Source organism: Oncorhynchus clarkii, unplaced genomic scaffold (genome assembly GCF_045791955.1).
Source record: "Oncorhynchus clarkii lewisi isolate Uvic-CL-2024 unplaced genomic scaffold, UVic_Ocla_1.0 unplaced_contig_753_pilon_pilon, whole genome shotgun sequence".
NCBI lineage: Eukaryota > Metazoa > Chordata > Actinopteri > Salmoniformes > Salmonidae > Oncorhynchus > Oncorhynchus clarkii.
Window position 1 is genome coordinate 41,532 of NW_027258317.1, and position 24,149 is coordinate 65,680.

Here is a 24,149-nt window from a genome sequence, read left to right on the forward strand (position 1 = left end):
GAAGAGGAAAGCGGTGGCGGAGGCGAAAAAGGATAGAAAAGGAAGAAAACATGACAACAGATAGAGGTAAATGAGAAAATATGTATTATTTTTACTATTTATTGGAATGGTTAATTTTATGTCAATCAATGCAAACGGTTTAAGAACAATGGAAAAATTTCAAAGAATTGTAAAAATGGAGAATTCCGATATTTTATGTCTTCAAGAAACACATTGGGACAACGTATGTATTTTAGAAGTAAGAAAAATATGGAGAGATTTTATTTTTGTTAACAATGGTAGGGGGAATTCAAGTGGTGTTGCAATTTTATTGAGGAAGGATGTAGTAGAGAATGTGAAACATATATATAATGATAATAACGGGAGGATTTTAATTTTAGATTTTGAATATATGAATATGGTTTTTAGAATTATAAATATTTATGCTCCTAATACTGAAATAGAGCGCAAAGATTTATTTTTAGAATTAGGGAAATGGTGTGAGGGGAACTGTATTGTAGTTGGGGATTTTAATATTAAAATGGATAGACTGGATATGACAAGGGGAGCTATTTTTAGAAGTGATGTATCTAGGGGGGTTTTAAAGAAGATGATGTTAGAAAAAGGAATGATTGATATGTGGAGAGAGGAAAATCCAGACAAAAGAGAATTTTCTAGAAGGCAGGTGGTTTTAGGGGTTTTGAAACAAACTAGGATTGATCTGGTTTTAGTAAAAGAAGGTTTGAGGAATTTTATGAAAGCTATTAAGTATGTTTTTACAACTTTTAGTGATCATGCAGGTTTAACATTTTCAGTGGGTTTAGATGAGGAAAGAACAGGGGGTGGGATATGGTGTATGAATGCAGGGTATTTAGAAGATGAGGAATATGGGAAACACCTTAAATCTTTGATAGCATGTGAAATAGAGGATAAGCGGAAAGAGAATGATAAGTGTTTATGGTGGGACAAGGTTAAGGAAAAAATAAAAGTTTTTAGTATAAGATATGCAAGGAAAAAGCGAGGAAGGATGAAAAGAGAAGAAAATGAGTTGAGGGCTAGATTGGATGAAGAAATGGGGAAGTGTGACAGTGAACCTAATTATAATGTAGAAACGTTTTTAGATTTAAAAGCAAAATTGAGTAAATATGAAATAGATAAGTGTAAGGGTGCAATTATAAGAAGTAGGGCAAAGTATGTTTTAGAGGGGGAGAAATGTACTTCATTTTTTCTTGGTTTAGAGAAGAATAAACAGAGGAGAACATATATTAGAGAGATTGAAAATGTAAAGGGTGAAGTTGTTAATGATTATGTAGAGATATTAGAAACAGTGCAGAATTTTTATAAGGATTTATTTAAGAAAGGGGAGGTGGATGAGGGGTGTGTAAAGGAGATATTGAATAGTGTGGATGTGCAAATTAATGTAGAGGATAAACAAATGTGTGATGGGAAGATAACAGTGAATGAAGTTAAAGATGCGATTAGGGGGTTACAAGTAAATAAGAGTCCTGGTGTGGATGGAATAATTGCAGAATTTTATAAAGTATATGAAAGTTTTTTAGCACCTATTTTATTGGAAGTTTATCAATATATGGAGGATAATAATAGTGTTTCAGAATCTATGGTGACAGGGCTGATAACGATTTTATATAAAAATAAGGGGAGCAAATTGAAACTGGAGAATTATAGGCCAATTAGTTTGTTAAATTCGGATTATAAGATTTTAGCTAAGATCCTGGCAAATAGAATGAAGCAAGTTTTAAATGATATTATAGCACCTACACAGAATTATAGTGTGCCTGGTAGAGATATTGCCGATACAATTAATACGATTAGAGATGTGATAAATAAAATGAATCATGATAAGATGGGGGGAATAGTTTTAAGCATAGATTTAAATAAAGCCTTTGATAGGGTAGAGCATGATTTTATGTTTAGGGTAATGGATAAATATGGTTTTGGTAATAGAATAATAGGATGGATAAAATTATTATATAAGAAGGCAAAAAGTAGGGTGAAGTGTAATGGGGTTTTAACTGATTCTTTTATTCTTGAGAGATCTGTGAGACAGGGATGCCCTTTATCAGCTTTATTATTTGTTTTATCGGTGGAACCTTTAGCAGCATTTTTAAAAAAAGATCATCTTATAAATTGTGTACAGACTCCACAAGGAGGTTTTAGTTTGATTCATCAATACGCAGATGATACCACTATAACAGTTAGAGATGAGGGAAGTGTAAAAAGGGTGATGGAGTGTTTTAAAGTATATGGACAAGCATCAGGGGCAAAGGTTAATATGGAGAAGTCAGTTGTAATGTATATTGGGAAGATTAATGAGGGGAATTTTACTTTTAAGGTGGTAAAAGATTATTTTAAGGTGTTAGGAGTGTTTTTAGGGGTGAATGAAATAGAAGCTAGGGATTTGACATGGAGTGGTGTGATAAATAAAGTTAGGAAGGTAGTAAATATGTGGAGGGGGAGGTCTTTGAAGTTAAAAGGGAAAGTCATTGTGATAAATTCCTTGTTGATGTCAATTTTTATTTATGTAATGAATGTTTTGGATATGCCAGAATGGGTTTTATCTGAAATGAATAAGATCTTAGTTGATTTTTTATGGGACGGGAAGGGGGTGAAAATAGCTTTTAAAACTTTGATTGCAGGTTATGAGGAGGGGGGTTTGAAGTTGGTGGATTTAAGGGTAAGGAAAATAGCAATAAGAGTGAAAATGGTAAGGAAATATTTATATGGTGAATTGGATTATGGGTGGAAAAGGTTTTTTAAAGAGTATTTGAATAAGGTTGGGAGGATTGGGGATAATGGTTTATTGATGTGTGTGAAACAGGAAATGTTAGAAAATATACCGTTGTTTTATAAAGAAGTGTTTGGGGCTTGGGGGCAATTTTTACCAAATATTTCTTATGAATGTACCATCTTAGAAAACATTTTAAATCAGCCGATATTTTTAAATCCAAAGATCAAGTCTAAAGATATGACGTTGTTTTGTAAATACTTTATGAGGGCTGGGATGAGGCAGATAGGTGACATAGTATATGAGGTAATTCCTGGGTTCCTTCCGTTGCAGGCAATATATGATAATGTGGTTGAAATAGATGAAGAGATTAGTAAAACTACAGTGGAGAATATGTACAAGAAAATATTAGGATGTATTCCTGGGGAGTGGGTGATTTTAATAAATAAAGAGGTGGCTAAAAGATCTAGGGGTTTACCGGTTTTATATTGTGAAAGTAATGGGGAGAAACATGATTTATCAGGGTTAAAAGTTAAAATGGTTTATAGTAAATGTATTTTAAAAGAGATAAAAGTTCCTGCATCGGAAAAAGTGTGGTCAAGGGTGTTTGCAAATATGGATGTGAAATCAATATGGAAGAATGTAAATGTAAAATATAATTCTATAGAGTGTGAAGACAATGATTTTAAATTGAAACATAATAGGATTTTTACAAATGTGGTTTTGCATCAAATAAATAGGGATATTAAAAGAGAATGTGATATTTGTGGTACGGGGGTGGAACATTTTATGCACTTTTTCGTTGAATGTAGCAGGTTAAAAGATTTTCATGAGTTTTTAAAAGGGCTTTTAGTAAAACATTGGGGGGAGGAGATTTTTAATGGGGTGGAATGGAGGAGATTCTTTCTTTTTGGTATTAATGGGAAAAGTAAAGTTTTGAATTTTAATTTGGTTAATTATGTTTTAAGTCATGCTAGATATGCTGTAAGACAAAGAAGGAATATGGGTCATTATGAAGGGAAATGTGTGAGTGTGGAAGGTCTTTTTAGGAGGACTTTAGAAAATGATACAGAGATAATATATAAATACGGGGGAGGAAATTTTGAAAAACTGTTTGTGTGGGGGAGTACTTTTATTGAAATAATGTCAAATGGGAAACTTGCATTTAATTATTAATTGGAATTAGTGAATGACTGTGTTTTAAATTGGTTTTCTTCTATTACTCTTCTGATGTTATTAAAAGGGTGAATTGTTCATCCTTAATTAAAAAAAAAAAAAAAAATACGCCCGATCTCGTCCGATCTCGGAAGCTAAGCAGGGTCGGGCCTGGTTAGTACTTGGATGGGAGACCGCCTGGGAATACCAGGTGCTGTAAGCTTTTTGCTCCAGTAGAGGGTACTCTTGTGTCATGCGTGGAGCAACTGCCTTTTATTTATCGCCCTAATAATGTTGTGTCTTTTTATTGGACTACATGCAGTTTGTTAGTGCTGCCCTGCCCTGATCAAATCCAATCATGGACAGTGCGTTTCCCTCGAAATGTAGGCACTACATTCAGCATTTGTTTTTAGACTGTCAATGTCTGTCGTCCATTAGGGCCCGTTAAAATCCCTTCAATGTTTTGCCTGACCCCCCCCCCCCCAAAAAAAAATTCCAACCTCTCCTCCGTTTACATTTCCCGGTTTACCGTTTATCCCTGCTTCTCCAGGTTTGCGCTCTCAAAAGCACACCTTTTTAATCGAAATATAACACGATTGGATGTTCTATGTCCACGACAACATTTAAAACCCTAGCAGGAGACCACTTTTGAGGTCTGGGAAAAATTGAAGACATATCGATTTTGGGGTGTAGTTACCCTTTAAACGCAAGTGTGCGCCAGGAAGAGACCTTTGTTTGGTTAAGCGGTGTTGCTGTAGCGCTCATGTGATTGCGGAGTTTGCAAAACAAATGGCCACTGGATGGATGCAAATAATGATGATATAATTCTGCCAAGCTGGCATAGGCTACTTTGCAGTTAACATTTCATTGAGAAGGTTTTTGTGGGAAGCCTTTCCTTCTCTACCAGAAGAAGGTAATCATTAGCCTCAACGCTAACGGCTACACAAAGTGTAGACCTGCGCGCGCTCCGCACGCATGCGCACAGAAACTGGGCAGTCCTGTGCTGTTTCTGAAAGTTGCGTGGAAATACGAATCACTGATGCATTTTGTTGATGTCTAATGATTCTCTTGGGCAAATGAATGCATTTTCTAACAAGTTGAAAGGATTTTGTTGATTTCCTCCTTAGTTCAAAACATTTTTGAATATTGTTGAATTTCGGTTTAAAGTCTGGATTCCGTGATTCCGTGTGGGCGCGCCGTATTATATAGGGCCCTAGTCCATGAAGTTGTCATAAGTGTGAACATAGGATATGCCCTCCGCCCCCCCCCCCCCCCCACAAGAGTGAAATATATGGGCTGGAAAGGAAATGTAAGCAAGGTTTGAGCTTTGTCAGTGTGTCACAACGTGGACATTTCTCTGTCTCCCGATGAATGAGCGGCACATTGACTTTATATAGTGTACCAAGAGAGTTCCCTTGCTAAGCAGGGTCGGGCCTGGTTAGTACTTGGATGGGAGACCGCCTGGGAATACCAGGTGCTGTAAGCTTTTTGCTCCAGTAGAGGGTACTCTTGTGTCATGCGTGGAGCAACTGCCTTTTATTTATCGCCCTAATAATGTTGTGTCTTTTTATTGGACTACATGCAGTTTGTTAGTGCTGCCCTGCCCTGATCAAATCCAATCATGGACAGTGCGTTTCCCTCGAAATGTAGGCACTACATTCAGCATTTGTTTTTAGACTGTCAATGTCTGTCGTCCATTAGGGCCCGTTAAAATCCCTTCAATGTTTTGCCTGACCCCCCCCCCCCCCCCCCAAAAAAAAATTCCAACCTCTCCTCCGTTTACATTTCCCGGTTTACCGTTTATCCCTGCTTCTCCAGGTTTGCGCTCTCAAAAGCACACCTTTTTAATCGAAATATAACACGATTGGATGTTCTATGTCCACGACAACATTTAAAACCCTAGCAGGAGACCACTTTTGAGGTCTGGGAAAAATTGAAGACATATCGATTTTGGGGTGTAGTTACCCTTTAAACGCAAGTGTGCGCCAGGAAGAGACCTTTGTTTGGTTAAGCGGTGTTGCTGTAGCGCTCATGTGATTGCGGAGTTTGCAAAACAAATGGCCACTGGATGGATGCAAATAATGATGATATAATTCTGCCAAGCTGGCATAGGCTACTTTGCAGTTAACATTTCATTGAGAAGGTTTTTGTGGGAAGCCTTTCCTTCTCTACCAGAAGAAGGTAATCATTAGCCTCAACGCTAACGGCTACACAAAGTGTAGACCTGCGCGCGCTCCGCACGCATGCGCACAGAAACTGGGCAGTCCTGTGCTGTTTCTGAAAGTTGCGTGGAAATACGAATCACTGATGCATTTTGTTGATGTCTAATGATTCTCTTGGGCAAATGAATGCATTTTCTAACAAGTTGAAAGGATTTTGTTGATTTCCTCCTTAGTTCAAAACATTTTTGAATATTGTTGAATTTCGGTTTAAAGTCTGGATTCCGTGATTCCGTGTGGGCGCGCCGTATTATATAGGGCCCTAGTCCATGAAGTTGTCATAAGTGTGAACATAGGATATGCCCCCCCCCCCCCCCCCACAAGAGTGAAATATATGGGCTGGAAAGGAAATGTAAGCAAGGTTTGAGCTTTGTCAGTGTGTCACAACGTGGACATTTCTCTGTCTCCCGATGAATGAGCGGCACATTGACTTTATATAGTGTACCAAGAGAGTTCCCTTCGCTTACGGCCATACCAGCCTGAATACGCCCGATCTCGTCCGATCTCGGAAGCTAAGCAGGGTCGGGCCTGGTTAGTACTTGGATGGGAGACCGCCTGGGAATACCAGGTGCTGTAAGCTTTTTGCTCCAGTAGAGGGTACTCTTGTGTCATGCGTGGAGCAACTGCCTTTTATTTATCGCCCTAATAATGTTGTGTCTTTTTATTGGACTACATGCAGTTTGTTAGTGCTGCCCTGCCCTGATCAAATCCAATCATGGACAGTGCGTTTCCCTCGAAATGTAGGCACTACATTCAGCATTTGTTTTTAGACTGTCAATGTCTGTCGTCCATTAGGGCCCGTTAAAATCCCTTCAATGTTTTGCCTGACCCCCCCCCCCCCCCCCCCCCCCCAAAAAAAATTCCAACCTCTCCTCCGTTTACATTTCCCGGTTTACCGTTTATCCCTGCTTCTCCAGGTTTGCGCTCTCAAAAGCACACCTTTTTAATCGAAATATAACACGATTGGATGTTCTATGTCCACGACAACATTTAAAACCCTAGCAGGAGACCACTTTTGAGGTCTGGGAAAAATTGAAGACATATCGATTTTGGGGTGTAGTTACCCTTTAAACGCAAGTGTGCGCCAGGAAGAGACCTTTGTTTGGTTAAGCGGTGTTGCTGTAGCGCTCATGTGATTGCGGAGTTTGCAAAACAAATGGCCACTGGATGGATGCAAATAATGATGATATAATTCTGCCAAGCTGGCATAGGCTACTTTGCAGTTAACATTTCATTGAGAAGGTTTTTGTGGGAAGCCTTTCCTTCTCTACCAGAAGAAGGTAATCATTAGCCTCAACGCTAACGGCTACACAAAGTGTAGACCTGCGCGCGCTCCGCACGCATGCGCACAGAAACTGGGCAGTCCTGTGCTGTTTCTGAAAGTTGCGTGGAAATACGAATCACTGATGCATTTTGTTGATGATGTCTAATGATTCTCTTGGGCAAATGAATGCATTTTCTAACAAGTTGAAAGGATTTTGTTGATTTCCTCCTTAGTTCAAAACATTTTTGAATATTGTTGAATTTCGGTTTAAAGTCTGGATTCCGTGATTCCGTGTGGGCGCGCCGTATTATATAGGGCCCTAGTCCATGAAGTTGTCATAAGTGTGAACATAGGATATGCCCTCCCCCCCCCCCCCCCCACAAGAGTGAAATATATGGGCTGGAAAGGAAATGTAAGCAAGGTTTGAGCTTTGTCAGTGTGTCACAACGTGGACATTTCTCTGTCTCCCGATGAATGAGCGGCACATTGACTTTATATAGTGTACCAAGAGAGTTCCCTTCGCTTACGGCCATACCAGCCTGAATACGCCCGATCTCGTCCGATCTCGGAAGCTAAGCAGGGTCGGGCCTGGTTAGTACTTGGATGGGAGACCGCCTGGGAATACCAGGTGCTGTAAGCTTTTTGCTCCAGTAGAGGGTACTCTTGTGTCATGCGTGGAGCAACTGCCTTTTATTTATCGCCCTAATAATGTTGTGTCTTTTTATTGGACTACATGCAGTTTGTTAGTGCTGCCCTGCCCTGATCAAATCCAATCATGGACAGTGCGTTTCCCTCGAAATGTAGGCACTACATTCAGCATTTGTTTTTAGACTGTCAATGTCTGTCGTCCATTAGGGCCCTGTAAAATCCCTTCAATGTTTTGCCTGACCCCCCCCCCCCCCCCCCCCCCCCCCCCCAAAAAAAAATTCCAACCTCTCCTCCGTTTACATTTCCCGGTTTACCGTTTATCCCTGCTTCTCCAGGTTTGCGCTCTCAAAAGCACACCTTTTTAATCGAAATATAACACGATTGGATGTTCTATGTCCACGACAACATTTAAAACCCTAGCAGGAGACCACTTTTGAGGTCTGGGAAAAATTGAAGACATATCGATTTTGGGGTGTAGTTACCCTTTAAACGCAAGTGTGCGCCAGGAAGAGACCTTTGTTTGGTTAAGCGGTGTTGCTGTAGCGCTCATGTGATTGCGGAGTTTGCAAAACAAATGGCCACTGGATGGATGCAAATAATGATGATATAATTCTGCCAAGCTGGCATAGGCTACTTTGCAGTTAACATTTCATTGAGAAGGTTTTTGTGGGAAGCCTTTCCTTCTCTACCAGAAGAAGGTAATCATTAGCCTCAACGCTAACGGCTACACAAAGTGTAGACCTGCGCGCGCTCCGCACGCATGCGCACAGAAACTGGGCAGTCCTGTGCTGTTTCTGAAAGTTGCGTGGAAATACGAATCACTGATGCATTTTGTTGATGTCTAATGATTCTCTTGGGCAAATGAATGCATTTTCTAACAAGTTGAAAGGATTTTGTTGATTTCCTCCTTAGTTCAAAACATTTTTGAATATTGTTGAATTTCGGTTTAAAGTCTGGATTCCGTGATTCCGTGTGGGCGCGCCGTATTATATAGGGCCCTAGTCCATGAAGTTGTCATAAGTGTGAACATAGGATATGCCCCCCCCCCCCCCCCCCCCCCCCCACAAGAGTGAAATATATGGGCTGGAAAGGAAATGTAAGCAAGGTTTGAGCTTTGTCAGTGTGTCACAACGTGGACATTTCTCTGTCTCCCGATGAATGAGCGGCACATTGACTTTATATAGTGTACCAAGAGAGTTCCCTTCGCTTACGGCCATACCAGCCTGAATACGCCCGATCTCGTCCGATCTCGGAAGCTAAGCAGGGTCGGGCCTGGTTAGTACTTGGATGGGAGACCGCCTGGGAATACCAGGTGCTGTAAGCTTTTTGCTCCAGTAGAGGGTACTCTTGTGTCATGCGTGGAGCAACTGCCTTTTATTTATCGCCCTAATAATGTTGTGTCTTTTTATTGGACTACATGCAGTTTGTTAGTGCTGCCCTGCCCTGATCAAATCCAATCATGGACAGTGCGTTTCCCTCGAAATGTAGGCACTACATTCAGCATTTGTTTTTAGACTGTCAATGTCTGTCGTCCATTAGGGCCCGTTAAAATCCCTTCAATGTTTTGCCTGACCCCCCCCCCCCCCAAAAAAAAATTCCAACCTCTCCTCTGTTTACATTTCCCGGTTTACCGTTTATCCCTGCTTCTCCAGGTTTGCGCTCTCAAAAGCACACCTTTTTAATCGAAATATAACACGATTGGATGTTCTATGTCCACGACAACATTTAAAACCCTAGCAGGAGACCACTTTTGAGGTCTGGGAAAAATTGAAGACATATCGATTTTGGGGTGTAGTTACCCTTTAAACGCAAGTGTGCGCCAGGAAGAGACCTTTGTTTGGTTAAGCGGTGTTGCTGTAGCGCTCATGTGATTGCGGAGTTTGCAAAACAAATGGCCACTGGATGGATGCAAATAATGATGATATAATTCTGCCAAGCTGGCATAGGCTACTTTGCAGTTAACATTTCATTGAGAAGGTTTTTGTGGGAAGCCTTTCCTTCTCTACCAGAAGAAGGTAATCATTAGCCTCAACGCTAACGGCTACACAAAGTGTAGACCTGCGCGCGCTCCGCACGCATGCGCACAGAAACTGGGCAGTCCTGTGCTGTTTCTGAAAGTTGCGTGGAAATAGGAATCACTGATGCATTTTGTTGATGATGTCTAATGATTCTCTTGGGCAAATGAATGCATTTTCTAACAAGTTGAAAGGATTTTGTTGATTTCCTCCTTAGTTCAAAACATTTTTGAATATTGTTGAATTTCGGTTTAAAGTCTGGATTCCGTGATTCCGTGTGGGCGCGCCGTATTATATAGGGCCCTAGTCCATGAAGTTGTCATAAGTGTGAACATAGGATATGCCCCCCCCCCCCCCCCCACAAGAGTGAAATATATGGGCTGGAAAGGAAATGTAAGCAAGGTTTGAGCTTTGTCAGTGTGTCACAACGTGGACATTTCTCTGTCTCCCGATGAATGAGCGGCACATTGACTTTATATAGTGTACCAAGAGAGTTCCCTTCGCTTACGGCCATACCAGCCTGAGTGAGCACTTCCTGTTTGGAAAGTGAGACAGGTGTTGGTAATTAAGTCGTGAGTGAGTGAGTGTTTGTTTGCTTGAGAGCTTTTTTGGTTATTTTCAACGTTTTTTGAAGTATAATTTAGATTTTTGGCATTTGAACAAGTTTAAGTTTGGTTCGTTTTTTCCCCCTTTGCAGTTTTGCTGCTTGGGGGAGAGTTTTTTGGGTTAAGGTTTTTTACAATGACGGACAACATGGCAATGGCTAATGGAACGGACAAAGACAAAGAAAATGCTCAACGGAAGAAAAATGGAGATGAAGGAGAGATGAAATATGGCAAAGAATTTACGGTGGCAGTGGAGTTGATGGGAGAAGATAGGGTCACGACGATGGAATTACTACGTGCGATTAAAGAGGTGTGTGGAGAGGTGGTGGGATGTAGAGTAAAAGGAGAAAAGAAAGTATGAGGTCACGATGAGAAATGGAAAAGGAAAAGAGCGCTTAATGGATGGATTTATGATTAAAGAAACAAGAATTATGGCAAGAGACATGGTTTCCAATGAACTTATAGTCTCTTTTATGAATTTGCCTGTGTATATGGAAGACAACGCTATATTGGCCAAGCTAGGTAGCTGGGGTGTATCAGCAGTCTCTGAAATCAGGAGGAGAGTTTGGCCAGGGACGGAGATAGCAGATGGAACAAGATACTGCAAAGTGAAATTTACGGACACTGTGAAATCATTGCCGTACTCTACAAGGTTTGACACACTTGAAGGAGGAGAGTACTTTAGAGTCATTCATGACAAGCAGGTCAGAGTTTGTAGGCTCTGTATTCAGCCTGGTCACATTTTGAAGGACTGCCCTGAATTCAAATGTTATAAGTGTGGGAAGCAAGGGCATTATGCAAGAGAATGTGTAGGTGGAAAGGAAAGGGCATTTTGCGAAGGATGTCGCATGAGAACTGACGAGTGCAACTGTGGAGAGGTTGTGAATGAGGAGAGGAGCCAGGATCTCTTTGTGGAGACTGATGTATCACCGAGACCAGAAGAAGATGATGGAGGAGAGGACGTGGTGGAGGGTGGAGAGACGGAGAACGCAAGAAGGGAGAAGATCGAACAGAAGACGAATGAAATAGGGAGCAGTATGGACTCAGCAATAAGAAGAGGGAGCTTTCAGGAGGAGGGGGGGAGTGGGCTGGGTGGAGGAACTGGGGACTCACAGATTTTGGGGGGGACCTCGGGCTATGTGGGTGCCTCGGAAGAAGGTGAAGTGGAGGGGAGTGAGATGCTGACAATAATACAGGAAACGCAAATGGATACAGAAAGCACAACAGGCACTAGAAAGAAGAGTTTAAGTTACGTGGAAGAGATGGATTTAGAATCCATTTCAGATTCAGATGACATGGAACAGATTGACAGAAAATGGGAGGGCTACAGGAAGAGGAAAGCGGTGGCGGAGGCGAAAAAGGATAGAAAAGGAAGAAAACATGACAACAGATAGAGGTAAATGAGAAAATATGTATTATTTTTACTATTTATTGGAATGGTTAATTTTATGTCAATCAATGCAAACGGTTTAAGAACAATGGAAAAATTTCAAAGAATTGTAAAAATGGAGAATTCCGATATTTTATGTCTTCAAGAAACACATTGGGACAACGTATGTATTTTAGAAGTAAGAAAAATATGGAGAGATTTTATTTTTGTTAACAATGGTAGGGGGAATTCAAGTGGTGTTGCAATTTTATTGAGGAAGGATGTAGTAGAGAATGTGAAACATATATATAATGATAATAACGGGAGGATTTTAATTTTAGATTTTGAATATATGAATATGGTTTTTAGAATTATAAATATTTATGCTCCTAATACTGAAATAGAGCGCAAAGATTTATTTTTAGAATTAGGGAAATGGTGTGAGGGGAACTGTATTGTAGTTGGGGATTTTAATATTAAAATGGATAGACTGGATATGACAAGGGGAGCTATTTTTAGAAGTGATGTATCTAGGGGGGTTTTAAAGAAGATGATGTTAGAAAAAGGAATGATTGATATGTGGAGAGAGGAAAATCCAGACAAAAGAGAATTTTCTAGAAGGCAGGTGGTTTTAGGGGTTTTGAAACAAACTAGGATTGATCTGGTTTTAGTAAAAGAAGGTTTGAGGAATTTTATGAAAGCTATTAAGTATGTTTTTACAACTTTTAGTGATCATGCAGGTTTAACATTTTCAGTGGGTTTAGATGAGGAAAGAACAGGGGGTGGGATATGGTGTATGAATGCAGGGTATTTAGAAGATGAGGAATATGGGAAACACCTTAAATCTTTGATAGCATGTGAAATAGAGGATAAGCGGAAAGAGAATGATAAGTGTTTATGGTGGGACAAGGTTAAGGAAAAAATAAAAGTTTTTAGTATAAGATATGCAAGGAAAAAGCGAGGAAGGATGAAAAGAGAAGAAAATGAGTTGAGGGCTAGATTGGATGAAGAAATGGGGAAGTGTGACAGTGAACCTAATTATAATGTAGAAACGTTTTTAGATTTAAAAGCAAAATTGAGTAAATATGAAATAGATAAGTGTAAGGGTGCAATTATAAGAAGTAGGGCAAAGTATGTTTTAGAGGGGGAGAAATGTACTTCATTTTTTCTTGGTTTAGAGAAGAATAAACAGAGGAGAACATATATTAGAGAGATTGAAAATGTAAAGGGTGAAGTTGTTAATGATTATGTAGAGATATTAGAAACAGTGCAGAATTTTTATAAGGATTTATTTAAGAAAGGGGAGGTGGATGAGGGGTGTGTAAAGGAGATATTGAATAGTGTGGATGTGCAAATTAATGTAGAGGATAAACAAATGTGTGATGGGAAGATAACAGTGAATGAAGTTAAAGATGCGATTAGGGGGTTACAAGTAAATAAGAGTCCTGGTGTGGATGGAATAATTGCAGAATTTTATAAAGTATATGAAAGTTTTTTAGCACCTATTTTATTGGAAGTTTATCAATATATGGAGGATAATAATAGTGTTTCAGAATCTATGGTGACAGGGCTGATAACGATTTTATATAAAAATAAGGGGAGCAAATTGAAACTGGAGAATTATAGGCCAATTAGTTTGTTAAATTCGGATTATAAGATTTTAGCTAAGATCCTGGCAAATAGAATGAAGCAAGTTTTAAATGATATTATAGCACCTACACAGAATTATAGTGTGCCTGGTAGAGATATTGCCGATACAATTAATACGATTAGAGATGTGATAAATAAAATGAATCATGATAAGATGGGGGGAATAGTTTTAAGCATAGATTTAAATAAAGCCTTTGATAGGGTAGAGCATGATTTTATGTTTAGGGTAATGGATAAATATGGTTTTGGTAATAGAATAATAGGATGGATAAAATTATTATATAAGAAGGCAAAAAGTAGGGTGAAGTGTAATGGGGTTTTAACTGATTCTTTTATTCTTGAGAGATCTGTGAGACAGGGATGCCCTTTATCAGCTTTATTATTTGTTTTATCGGTGGAACCTTTAGCAGCATTTTTAAAAAAAGATCATCTTATAAATTGTGTACAGACTCCACAAGGAGGTTTTAGTTTGATTCATCAATACGCAGATGATACCACTATAACAGTTAGAGATGAGGGAAGTGTAAAAAGGGTGATGGAGTGTTTTAAAGTATATGGACAAGCATCAGGGGCAAAGGTTAATATGGAGAAGTCAGTTGTAATGTATATTGGGAAGATTAATGAGGGGAATTTTACTTTTAAGGTGGTAAAAGATTATTTTAAGGTGTTAGGAGTGTTTTTAGGGGTGAATGAAATAGAAGCTAGGGATTTGACATGGAGTGGTGTGATAAATAAAGTTAGGAAGGTAGTAAATATGTGGAGGGGGAGGTCTTTGAAGTTAAAAGGGAAAGTCATTGTGATAAATTCCTTGTTGATGTCAATTTTTATTTATGTAATGAATGTTTTGGATATGCCAGAATGGGTTTTATCTGAAATGAATAAGATCTTAGTTGATTTTTTATGGGACGGGAAGGGGGTGAAAATAGCTTTTAAAACTTTGATTGCAGGTTATGAGGAGGGGGGTTTGAAGTTGGTGGATTTAAGGGTAAGGAAAATAGCAATAAGAGTGAAAATGGTAAGGAAATATTTATATGGTGAATTGGATTATGGGTGGAAAAGGTTTTTTAAAGAGTATTTGAATAAGGTTGGGAGGATTGGGGATAATGGTTTATTGATGTGTGTGAAACAGGAAATGTTAGAAAATATACCGTTGTTTTATAAAGAAGTGTTTGGGGCTTGGGGGCAATTTTTACCAAATATTTCTTATGAATGTACCATCTTAGAAAACATTTTAAATCAGCCGATATTTTTAAATCCAAAGATCAAGTCTAAAGATATGACGTTGTTTTGTAAATACTTTATGAGGGCTGGGATGAGGCAGATAGGTGACATAGTATATGAGGTAATTCCTGGGTTCCTTCCGTTGCAGGCAATATATGATAATGTGGTTGAAATAGATGAAGAGATTAGTAAAACTACAGTGGAGAATATGTACAAGAAAATATTAGGATGTATTCCTGGGGAGTGGGTGATTTTAATAAATAAAGAGGTGGCTAAAAGATCTAGGGGTTTACCGGTTTTATATTGTGAAAGTAATGGGGAGAAACATGATTTATCAGGGTTAAAAGTTAAAATGGTTTATAGTAAATGTATTTTAAAAGAGATAAAAGTTCCTGCATCGGAAAAAGTGTGGTCAAGGGTGTTTGCAAATATGGATGTGAAATCAATATGGAAGAATGTAAATGTAAAATATAATTCTATAGAGTGTGAAGACAATGATTTTAAATTGAAACATAATAGGATTTTTACAAATGTGGTTTTGCATCAAATAAATAGGGATATTAAAAGAGAATGTGATATTTGTGGTACGGGGGTGGAACATTTTATGCACTTTTTCGTTGAATGTAGCAGGTTAAAAGATTTTCATGAGTTTTTAAAAGGGCTTTTAGTAAAACATTGGGGGGAGGAGATTTTTAATGGGGTGGAATGGAGGAGATTCTTTCTTTTTGGTATTAATGGGAAAAGTAAAGTTTTGAATTTTAATTTGGTTAATTATGTTTTAAGTCATGCTAGATATGCTGTAAGACAAAGAAGGAATATGGGTCATTATGAAGGGAAATGTGTGAGTGTGGAAGGTCTTTTTAGGAGGACTTTAGAAAATGATACAGAGATAATATATAAATACGGGGGAGGAAATTTTGAAAAACTGTTTGTGTGGGGGAGTACTTTTATTGAAATAATGTCAAATGGGAAACTTGCATTTAATTATTAATTGGAATTAGTGAATGACTGTGTTTTAAATTGGTTTTCTTCTATTACTCTTCTGATGTTATTAAAAGGGTGAATTGTTCATCCTTAATTATTACTGACTGAATGTTGCAAATATTGTACGATTTTTCATAATAAAAAAAAAAAAAAAAAAAAAAAATACGCCCGATCTCGTCCGATCTCGGAAGCTAAGCAGGGTCGGGCCTGGTTAGTACTTGGATGGGAGACCGCCTGGGAATACCAGGTGCTGTAAGCTTTTTGCTCCAGTAGAGGGTACTCTTGTGTCATGCGTGGAGCAACTGCCTTTTATTTATCGCCCTAATAATGTTGTGTCTTTTTATTGGACTACATGCAGTTTGTTAGTGCTGCCCTGCCCTGATCAAATCCAATCATGGACAGTGCGTTTCCCTCGAAATGTAGGCACTACATTCAGCATTTGTTTTTAGACTGTCAATGTCTGTCGTCCATTAGGGCCCGTTAAAATCCCTTCAATGTTTTGCCTGACCCCCCCCCCCCCCCCCCCCCAAAAAAAAAATTCCAACCTCTCCTCTGTTTACATTTCCCGGTTTACCGTTTATCCCTGCTTCTCCAGGTTTGCGCTCTCAAAAGCACACCTTTTTAATCGAAATATAACACGATTGGATGTTCTATGTCCACGACAACATTTAAAACCCTAGCAGGAGACCACTTTTGAGGTCTGGGAAAAATTGAAGACATATCGATTTTGGGGTGTAGTTACCCTTTAAACGCAAGTGTGCGCCAGGAAGAGACCTTTGTTTGGTTAAGCGGTGTTGCTGTAGCGCTCATGTGATTGCGGAGTTTGCAAAACAAATGGCCACTGGATGGATGCAAATAATGATGATATAATTCTGCCAAGCTGGCATAGGCTACTTTGCAGTTAACATTTCATTGAGAAGGTTTTTGTGGGAAGCCTTTCCTTCTCTACCAGAAGAAGGTAATCATTAGCCTCAACGCTAACGGCTACACAAAGTGTAGACCTGCGCGCGCTCCGCACGCATGCGCACAGAAACTGGGCAGTCCTGTGCTGTTTCTGAAAGTTGCGTGGAAATAGGAATCACTGATGCATTTTGTTGATGATGTCTAATGATTCTCTTGGGCAAATGAATGCATTTTCTAACAAGTTGAAAGGATTTTGTTGATTTCCTCCTTAGTTCAAAACATTTTTGAATATTGTTGAATTTCGGTTTAAAGTCTGGATTCCGTGATTCCGTGTGGGCGCGCCGTATTATATAGGGCCCTAGTCCATGAAGTTGTCATAAGTGTGAACATAGGATATGCCCCCCACAAGAGTGAAATATATGGGCTGGAAAGGAAATGTAAGCAAGGTTTGAGCTTTGTCAGTGTGTCACAACGTGGACATTTCTCTGTCTCCCGATGAATGAGCGGCACATTGACTTTATATAGTGTACCAAGAGAGTTCCCTTCGCTTACGGCCATACCAGCCTGAATACACCCGATCTCGTCCGATCTCGGAAGCTAAGCAGGGTCGGGCCTGGTTAGTACTTGGATGGGAGACCGCCTGGGAATACCAGGTGCTGTAAGCTTTTTGCTCCAGTAGAGGGTACTCTTGTGTCATGCGTGGAGCAACTGCCTTTTATTTATCGCCCTAATAATGTTGTGTCTTTTTATTGGACTACATGCAGTTTGTTAGTGCTGCCCTGCCCTGATCAAATCCAATCATGGACAGTGCGTTTCCCTCGAAATGTAGGCACTACATTCAGCATTTGTTTTTAGACTGTCAATGTCTGTCGTCCATTAGGGCCCGTTAAAATCCCTTCAATGTTTTGCCTGACCCCCCCCCCCCAAAAAAAATTCCAACCTCTCCTCTGTTTACATTTCCCGGTTTACCGTTTATCCCTGCTTCTCCAGGTTTGCGCTCTCAAAAGCACACCTTTTTAATCGAAATATAACACGATTGGATGTTCTATGTCCACGACAACATTTAAAACCCTAGCAGGAGACCACTTTTGAGGTCTGGGAAAAATTGAAGACATATCGATTTTGGGGTGTAGTTACCCTTTAAACGCAAGTGTGCGCCAGGAAGAGACCTTTGTTTGGTTAAGCGGTGTTGCTGTAGCGCTCATGTGATTGCGGAGTTTGCAAAACAAATGGCCACTGGATGGATGCAAATAATGATGATATAATTCTGCCAAGCTGGCATAGGCTACTTTGCAGTTAACATTTCATTGAGAAGGTTTTTGTGGGAAGCCTTTCCTTCTCTACCAGAAGAAGGTAATCATTAGCCTCAACGCTAACGGCTACACAAAGTGTAGACCTGCGCGCGCTCCGCACGCATGCGCACAGAAACTGGGCAGTCCTGTGCTGTTTCTGAAAGTTGCGTGGAAATACGAATCACTGATGCATTTTGTTGATGATGTCTAATGATTCTCTTGGGCAAATGAATGCATTTTCTAACAAGTTGAAAGGATTTTGTTGATTTCCTCCTTAGTTCAAAACATTTTTGAATATTGTTGAATTTCGGTTTAAAGTCTGGATTCCGTGATTCCGTGTGGGCGCGCCGTATTATATAGGGCCCTAGTCCATGAAGTTGTCATAAGTGTGAACATAGGATATGCCCCCCACAAGAGTGAAATATATGGGCTGGAAAGGAAATGTAAGCAAGGTTTGAGCTTTGTCAGTGTGTCACAACGTGGACATTTCTCTGTCTCCCGATGAATGAGCGGCACATTGACTTTATATAGTGTACCAAGAGAGTTCCCTTCGCTTACGGCCATACCAGCCTGAATACACCCGATCTCGTCCGATCTCGGAAGCTAAGCAGGGTCGGGCCTGGTTAGTACTTGGATGGGAGACCGCCTGGGAATACCAGGTGCTGTAAGCTTTTTGCTCCAGTAGAGGGTACTCTTGTGTCATGCGTGGAGCAACTGCCTTTTATTTATCGCCCTAATAATGTTGTGTCTTTTTATTGGACTACATGCAGTTTGTTAGTGCTGCCCTGCCCTGATCAAATCCAATCATGGACAGTGCGTTTCCCTCGAAATGTAGGCACTACATTCAGCATTTGTTTTTAGACTGTCAATGTCTGTCGTCCATTAGGGCCCGTTAAAATCCCTTCAATGTTTTGCCTGACCCCCCCCCCCCCCCCAAAAAAAAATTCCAACCTCTCCTCTGTTTACATTTCCCGGTTTACCGTTTATCCCTGCTTCTCCAGGTTTGCGCTCTCAAAAGCACACCTTTTTAATCGAAATATAACACGATTGGATGTTCTATGTCCACGACAACATTTAAAACCCTAGCAGGAGACCACTTTTGAGGTCTGGGAAAAATTGAAGACATATCGATTTTGGGGTGTAGTTACCCTTTAAACGCAAGTGTGCGCCAGGAAGAGACCTTTGTTTGGTTAAGCGGTGTTGCTGTAGCGCTCATGTGATTGCGGAGTTTGCAAAACAAATGGCCACTGGATGGATGCAAATAATGATGATATAATTCTGCCAAGCTGGCATAGGCTACTTTGCAGTTAACATTTCATTGAGAAGGTTTTTGTGGGAAGCCTTTCCTTCTCTACCAGAAGAAGGTAATCATTAGCCTCAACGCTAACGGCTACACAAAGTGTAGACCTGCGCGCGCTCCGCACGCATGCGCACAGAAACTGGGCAGTCCTGTGCTGTTTCTGAAAGTTGCGTGGAAATACGAATCACTGATGCATTTTGTTGATGATGTCTAATGATTCTCTTGGGCAAATGAATGCATTTTCTAACAAGTTGAAAGGATTTTGTTGATTTCCTCCTTAGTTCAAAACATTTTTGAATATTGTTGAATTTCGGTTTAAAGTCTGGATTCCGTGATTCCGTGTGGGCGCGCCGTATTATATAGGGCCCTAGTCCATGAAGTTGTCATAAGTGTGAACATAGGATATGCCCCCCCCCCCCACAAGAGTGAAATATATGGGCTGGAAAGGAAATGTAAGCAAGGTTTGAGCTTTGTCAGTGTGTCACAACGTGGACATTTCTCTGTCTCCCGATGAATGAGCGGCACATTGACTTTATATAGTGTACCAAGAGAGTTCCCTTCGCTTACGGCCATACCAGCCTGAATACGCCCGATCTCGTCCGATCTCGGAAGCTAAGCAGGGTCGGGCCTGGTTAGTACTTGGATGGGAGACCGCCTGGGAATACCAGGTGCTGTAAGCTTTTTGCTCCAGTAGAGGGTACTCTTGTGTCATGCGTGGAGCAACTGCCTTTTATTTATCGCCCTAATAATGTTGTGTCTTTTTATTGGACTACATGCAGTTTGTTAGTGCTGCCCTGCCCTGATCAAATCCAATCATGGACAGTGCGTTTCCCTCGAAATGTAGGCACTACATTCAGCATTTGTTTTTAGACTGTCAATGTCTGTCGTCCATTAGGGCCCGTTAAAATCCCTTCAATGTTTTGCCTGACCCCCCCCCCCCAAAAAAAAATTCCAACCTCTCCTCTGTTTACATTTCCCGGTTTACCGTTTATCCCTGCTTCTCCAGGTTTGCGCTCTCAAAAGCACACCTTTTTAATCGAAATATAACACGATTGGATGTTCTATGTCCACGACAACATTTAAAACCCTAGCAGGAGACCACTTTTGAGGTCTGGGAAAAATTGAAGACATATCGATTTTGGGGTGTAGTTACCCTTTAAACGCAAGTGTGCGCCAGGAAGAGACCTTTGTTTGGTTAAGCGGTGTTGCTGTAGCGCTCATGTGATTGCGGAGTTTGCAAAACAAATGGCCACTGGATGGATGCAAATAATGATGATATAATTCTGCCAAGCTGGCATAGGCTACTTTGCAGTTAACATTTCATTGAGAAGGTTTTTGTGGGAAGCCTTTCCTTCTCTACCAGAAGAAGGTAATCATTAGCCTCAACGCTAACGGCTACACAAAGTGTAGACCTGCGCGCGCTCCGCACGCATGCGCACAGAAACTGGGCAGTCCTGTGCTGTTTCTGAAAGTTGCGTGGAAATACGAATCACTGATGCATTTTGTTGATGATGTCTAATGATTCTCTTGGGCAAATGAATGCATTTTCTAACAAGTTGAAAGGATTTTGTTGATTTCCTCCTTAGTTCAAAACATTTTTGAATATTGTTGAATTTCGGTTTAAAGTCTGGATTCCGTGATTCCGTGTGGGCGCGCCGTATTATATAGGGCCCTAGTCCATGAAGTTGTCATAAGTGTGAACATAGGATATGCCCCCCCCCCCCACAAGAGTGAAATATATGGGCTGGAAAGGAAATGTAAGCAAGGTTTGAGCTTTGTCAGTGTGTCACAACGTGGACATTTCTCTGTCTCCCGATGAATGAGCGGCACATTGACTTTATATAGTGTACCAAGAGAGTTCCCTTCGCTTACGGCCATACCAGCCTGAATACGCATTTCCTGTTTGGAAAGTGAGACAGGTGTTGGTAATTAAGTCGTGAGTGAGTGAGTGTTTGTTTGCTTGAGAGCTTTTTTGGTTATTTTCAACGTTTTTTGAAGTATAATTTAGATTTTTGGCATTTGAACAAGTTTAAGTTTGGTTCGTTTTTTCCCCCTTTGCAGTTTTGCTGCTTGGGGGAGAGTTTTTTGGGTTAAGGTTTTTTACAATGACGGACAACATGGCAATGGCTAATGGAACGGACAAAGACAAAGAAAATGCTCAACGGAAGAAAAATGGAGATGAAGGAGAGATGAAATATGGCAAAGAATTTACGGTGGCAGTGGAGTTGATGGGAGAAGATAGGGTCACGACGATGGAATTACTACGTGCGATTAAAGAGGTGTGTGGAGAGGTGGTGGGATGTAGAGTAAAAGGAGAAAGAAAGTATGAGGTCACGATGAGAAATGGAAAAGGAAAAGAGCGCTTAATGGATGGATTTATGATTAAAGAAACAAGAATTATGGCAAGAGACATGGTTTCCAATGAACTTATAGTCTCTTTTATGAATTTGCCTGTGTATATGGAAGACAACGCTATATTGGCCAAGCTAGGTAGCTGGGGTGTATCAGCAGTCTCTGAAATCAGGAGGAGAGTTTGGCCAGGGACGGAGATAGCAGATGGAACAAGATACTGCAAAGTGAAATTTACGGACACTGTGAAATCATTGCCGTACTCTACAAGGTTTGACACACTTGAAGGAGGAGAGTACTTTAGAGTCATTCATGACAAGCAGGTCAGAGTTTGTAGGCTCTGTATTCAGCCTGGTCACATTTTGAAGGACTGCCCTGAATTCAAATGTTATAAGTGTGGGAAGCAAGGGCATTATGCAAGAGAATGTGTAGGTGGAAAGGAAAGGGCATTTTGCGAAGGATGTCGCATGAGAACTGACGAGTGCAACTGTGGAGAGGTTGTGAATGAGGAGAGGAGCCAGGATCTCTTTGTGGAGACTGATGTATCACCGAGACCAGAAGAAGATGATGGAGGAGAGGACGTGGTGGAGGGTGGAGAGACGGAGAACGCAAGAAGGGAGAAGATCGAACAGAAGACGAATGAAATAGGGAGCAGTATGGACTCAGCAATAAGAAGAGGGAGCTTTCAGGAGGAGGGGGGGAGTGGGCTGGGTGGAGGAACTGGGGACTCACAGATTTTGGGGGGGACCTCGGGCTATGTGGGTGCCTCGGAAGAAGGTGAAGTGGAGGGGAGTGAGATGCTGACAATAATACAGGAAACGCAAATGGATACAGAAAGCACAACAGGCACTAGAAAGAAGAGTTTAAGTTACGTGGAAGAGATGGATTTAGAATCCATTTCAGATTCAGATGACATGGAACAGATTGACAGAAAATGGGAGGGCTACAGGAAGAGGAAAGCGGTGGCGGAGGCGAAAAAGGATAGAAAAGGAAGAAAACATGACAACAGATAGAGGTAAATGAGAAAATATGTATTATTTTTACTATTTATTGGAATGGTTAATTTTATGTCAATCAATGCAAACGGTTTAAGAACAATGGAAAAATTTCAAAGAATTGTAAAAATGGAGAATTCCGATATTTTATGTCTTCAAGAAACACATTGGGACAACGTATGTATTTTAGAAGTAAGAAAAATATGGAGAGATTTTATTTTTGTTAACAATGGTAGGGGGAATTCAAGTGGTGTTGCAATTTTATTGAGGAAGGATGTAGTAGAGAATGTGAAACATATATATAATGATAATAACGGGAGGATTTTAATTTTAGATTTTGAATATATGAATATGGTTTTTAGAATTATAAATATTTATGCTCCTAATACTGAAATAGAGCGCAAAGATTTATTTTTAGAATTAGGGAAATGGTGTGAGGGGAACTGTATTGTAGTTGGGGATTTTAATATTAAAATGGATAGACTGGATATGACAAGGGGAGCTATTTTTAGAAGTGATGTATCTAGGGGGGTTTTAAAGAAGATGATGTTAGAAAAAGGAATGATTGATATGTGGAGAGAGGAAAATCCAGACAAAAGAGAATTTTCTAGAAGGCAGGTGGTTTTAGGGGTTTTGAAACAAACTAGGATTGATCTGGTTTTAGTAAAAGAAGGTTTGAGGAATTTTATGAAAGCTATTAAGTATGTTTTTACAACTTTTAGTGATCATGCAGGTTTAACATTTTCAGTGGGTTTAGATGAGGAAAGAACAGGGGGTGGGATATGGTGTATGAATGCAGGGTATTTAGAAGATGAGGAATATGGGAAACACCTTAAATCTTTGATAGCATGTGAAATAGAGGATAAGCGGAAAGAGAATGATAAGTGTTTATGGTGGGACAAGGTTAAGGAAAAAATAAAAGTTTTTAGTATAAGATATGCAAGGAAAAAGCGAGGAAGGATGAAAAGAGAAGAAAATGAGTTGAGGGCTAGATTGGATGAAGAAATGGGGAAGTGTGACAGTGAACCTAATTATAATGTAGAAACGTTTTTAGATTTAAAAGCAAAATTGAGTAAATATGAAATAGATAAGTGTAAGGGTGCAATTATAAGAAGTAGGGCAAAGTATGTTTTAGAGGGGGAGAAATGTACTTCATTTTTTCTTGGTTTAGAGAAGAATAAACAGAGGAGAACATATATTAGAGAGATTGAAAATGTAAAGGGTGAAGTTGTTAATGATTATGTAGAGATATTAGAAACAGTGCAGAATTTTTATAAGGATTTATTTAAGAAAGGGGAGGTGGATGAGGGGTGTGTAAAGGAGATATTGAATAGTGTGGATGTGCAAATTAATGTAGAGGATAAACAAATGTGTGATGGGAAGATAACAGTGAATGAAGTTAAAGATGCGATTAGGGGGTTACAAGTAAATAAGAGTCCTGGTGTGGATGGAATA

General features: G+C 40.0%; 6 non-coding genes across 6 annotated transcripts; all 6 read left to right on the forward strand.

The window, feature by feature from the left end:
• Positions 1-6,560: 6,560 nt before the first annotated feature.
• Positions 6,561-6,679, forward strand: LOC139396647 (5S ribosomal RNA). Its single transcript, XR_011630813.1, has one exon. It is a non-coding gene; the product is annotated as a 5S ribosomal RNA (ribosomal RNA).
• Positions 6,680-7,884: 1,205 nt separating this feature from the next.
• LOC139396648 (5S ribosomal RNA) lies at positions 7,885-8,003 on the forward strand. The gene has a single exon (XR_011630814.1). It is a non-coding gene; the product is annotated as a 5S ribosomal RNA (ribosomal RNA).
• Positions 8,004-9,216: 1,213 nt separating this feature from the next.
• Positions 9,217-9,335, forward strand: LOC139396639 (5S ribosomal RNA). Its single transcript, XR_011630807.1, has one exon. It is a non-coding gene; the product is annotated as a 5S ribosomal RNA (ribosomal RNA).
• A 7,969-nt stretch (positions 9,336-17,304) lies between these two features.
• LOC139396638 (5S ribosomal RNA) lies at positions 17,305-17,423 on the forward strand. The gene has a single exon (XR_011630806.1). It is a non-coding gene; the product is annotated as a 5S ribosomal RNA (ribosomal RNA).
• Positions 17,424-18,602: 1,179 nt separating this feature from the next.
• Positions 18,603-18,721, forward strand: LOC139396645 (5S ribosomal RNA). The gene has a single exon (XR_011630811.1). It is a non-coding gene; the product is annotated as a 5S ribosomal RNA (ribosomal RNA).
• A 1,190-nt stretch (positions 18,722-19,911) lies between these two features.
• LOC139396640 (5S ribosomal RNA) lies at positions 19,912-20,030 on the forward strand. The gene has a single exon (XR_011630808.1). It is a non-coding gene; the product is annotated as a 5S ribosomal RNA (ribosomal RNA).
• The last annotated feature ends 4,119 nt before the right edge of the window (positions 20,031-24,149 follow it).